We start from the raw sequence: 3,487 nt of genomic DNA, 5'->3' as shown, positions 1-3,487 counted from the left end.
ATTTAATTTAATAGGACAATAAAAAGAAAGAGGGTCAATTTGACAGCTGGATAGTAAGTTTAAATTTTATTGTTCTTTCGTTATTCTATTTTTTTTTAATGGCTGAATATATTAGGAATTTAAATTCGAGGGGGAGAATTGTCCAGTTATGAAGGAGATACGTTTTACATGGCCGTTATAAAGTCAAAATATGGTATATATGAAGGCATGATGATTTTTGATGATCTCTACTCCTTCTGTAAACTATTCTAAGGCGTAGGAATTGCATAAAGACAAGTCTACATCCGTTACAATCTACGGAAGCAATCAATCTTTCCGTAATTATTGTTTCATTCTGATTTTCTTTTAAGATTTAATGCATAATAATTAAATATATTAGTGATTAAATAAATTGATCCCTTTGCCAGGAATCCTTGTCGTTTAAAACTTACTGTATTTTGTTTCATTTTGCATGCAATTTAATTGCTCTTTTTATTTGAGTTTTCTCCTAAAAGTATTTAAAAATAAACTTATTCCTACGAAAAAAAAAAATCCCGAGATATATTGCCTGTCACCCAACCACCACTACTATCTTGGCGGCTGCCCCCCCCACCCGGGAAAACTTTCTGCTGGCATCCTTAAGAAGGAGAACATTGCACACGGAAGTTAGGTATCCACATACAAAATTAAATAATTAATCTGTCTGATGATACAACAATTTCATCAGAGGCAAAATTACTTCAAACATATTTGGGATATTTTTCATTTTTGGTTCGCTTAAAAATATGGTATGACCTCCTTTTTCAAACCGACCTTGCAAGTAAAATGATCCAGGGAAACACTTAGGACATTTCTTTGGCTTCTGATCAGCTAAAAAGTGTACCCAGTTAATTGAGAAATTCCAAGAAAAGGGGTTTACTAACACTATTTCTAAGACCAAGCAGATATCAAATGATATTGGCATTAAACCAACCTTTGAGGAGAACCATTATAGGAAGAAGAAAAGATTATTTTCTTATGAGATCAAAGACAACTACAATCCAAGACCAGAAGACCACTTCAAAACAGATGTATTTTTGCCCCTACTTGATACTGTGACATCTTCTTTAAAAGACAGAATGGATAAGTTTTCAACTACAGGTCAAAGTGGAGTTTTCGTTAGATATTAAATCATTCCCTGAAAATGAAGCTCTCAAAAATTGTCGTAGGATGTCACAGGACCATCTTACTGCAAACAAAAATTCTGACATAAATGGGGAAGAACTATGCAATGAGCCAGTGGCGTATTTAGAGGGGGACCCATGGGGCCTTCCTCTCCCCCCCCTCCGAAATTCAAAGTTTGTTTTAAGAGTTAAATGTCTTGCTCTCAGCAGTCCCCTTGAATTTTTTTTTGTATACTTTGATAATATATTGATAATAATGTAGTTATAAAGTGGCCATTGTAAGTCTGTAATTCTATTAGAGAAGCAACGCTCCGCAGCATAGCAGTTTTTTGACAGAGTTTTTATCTACTTTGTAGTTTTAGGAAATGAATAAATTGATTGTTTAACCAGTCTTTTTTCCTTAAAATAAAAAAAAAACATAGAAATGGGGAGGGGTCTTCAATTTCTTGGGAAAGATGGGGTGAAATGAAGACGGATAAAAAACTAGAGCTAAACTTAGCTAGAACAAGAGCTACAACCAGAAACTAGAGCTACAGCTAACAGCTCAGATGATTGTTGCTCATTTTAACCAACAATATATGCCATAAAACCCTTCTTGAATAAGAAAAGAGGATTGTTAATGGGCCCAGGTATGCAAGAACGCATTGTTGGACGACCATAGTTGTGTTTTTGTCCCCGATCTTCTGAGACCTTATTTCATTTCTTTTTGAACCAGGCCCTTTCTTCTATGGCCTGCAACTAAAGGAGAACAGCGACTCTGAGGTCGGTTCTCCTATCTCCTCTTGGAATTAGCATAAGAATCTAATAAAATATGAAACATGGCTGACAATTATGCAGCCATGAAGGTTACAACAGTTAAAAAACCCGTTTTGGAACTTAAGGTTATGAAATACAGTCAAGTTTCAATAAAACATAGGCATATGAATTATGTCGTTTTTTGGGTCATGGTCTGAGGGAAGAGGCATCAACACTCCTGTGTTAAAAAAAAAGTCAAATTAGCAGAAAAGGAAGAGGACTTTGGAGGATGGCCAGTGCACACTTTAAACACAAAATGCAATTAATTTGTTGATTAACAGAGCTTCTATTTTGTGTTCAAATCTCTAAAAAATATTTAAATGCTTTAGATCAGAAATGTGTTAATTAAACCACCTTTTCAAGTTAATTTGCCTATGATATTAGAATAGCTTCTAAGCCAAAGCGTTAACAATTCCTTTAATGAAACAGAACAACATTCAGAAGACACTTCAGTCACTGCCCCCATAATCAGCTTGTTTGACATTGGTCTGGAGTCCTTTGTTAACCATGACCAGATTTCTGATGCTTGTAAGTTGGACGTAATCTGTGGGCACTGGAAACCAGGAAATGACCACAAATTTCCTGAAATAGTTAAACAGAATGTTGAGGGTATAGTGACAACAAATTGTCGTTTTCAAAGTACATGTCTCCAAAAGTAATCATTGTTGGTGTTCAACCCGTCAAAAAAGGTGCATTCTAGAAGGCAGGTTTTTATAGAAGGCGTTGTCATAAAAACTTAAAAAAAAGCTCATTCGATTGGAATTTCAAAGGGCTAGTGCCCTTTTAAATAGTCGAAAGGGATTGGGGGGCAACTGGCCCCCCCACGCCCATCATTCCCCCAAACACATCCAATCAAAATTTTGAGATAGCCATTTTGTTCAGCGTACTTGATTTCCACATAGGAAACATGTTTTTGAGGAGGACCCTTGCCTACAACCCTCGGGGCAAGGGTTTTAAGTTATGCCCTGGGGGTATATAAGGTTTTTACAGAAGGAGTTGTCGTAGAAACTTCAAGAAAGGTTAATTCGATTTGAGATTCAAAGGGCTAGCGCCCTTTTCTAATAGTCGAAAGTGATTGGAGGGCAACTAGCCCCCCTCCCAACGCCCATCATTCCCCCAAACACATCCAATCAAAACTTGAGATAGCCATTTTGTTCAGCGTACTTGATTTCCAGATAGAAAATATGTTTTCGAGGAAGACACTCCCCCACAACCCTCAGGGCAAGGGTTTTAAGTTATACCCTGGGGGCATATAAGGTTTTTTATAGTAGCGTTGTCGTAGAAACTTCAAAACAGGCTCATTCGATTGGAAATTCAAAGGGCTAGTACCCTTTTTAATAGTTGAAAGTGATTGGAGGGCAACTAGCCCCCCCCCCCACGCCCATCATTCCCCCAAACACATCCAATCAAAATTTTTAGATAGCCATTTCATTCAGCGTAGTTGATTTCCAGATAGAAAATATGTTTTTGAGGAAGACACTCCCCCACAACCCTCAGGGCAATGGTTTTGTGTTATGCCATGGGGGCATATGAGGTTTTTATAGAGTGTG

Source organism: Artemia sp. Qi Xiang Cuo, chromosome 21 (genome assembly GCF_049724085.1).
Source record: "Artemia sp. Qi Xiang Cuo chromosome 21, ASM4972408v1, whole genome shotgun sequence".
Classification (NCBI taxonomy): domain Eukaryota; kingdom Metazoa; phylum Arthropoda; class Branchiopoda; order Anostraca; family Artemiidae; genus Artemia; species Artemia sp. Qi Xiang Cuo.
This window is presented reverse-complemented; position numbering follows the sequence as displayed.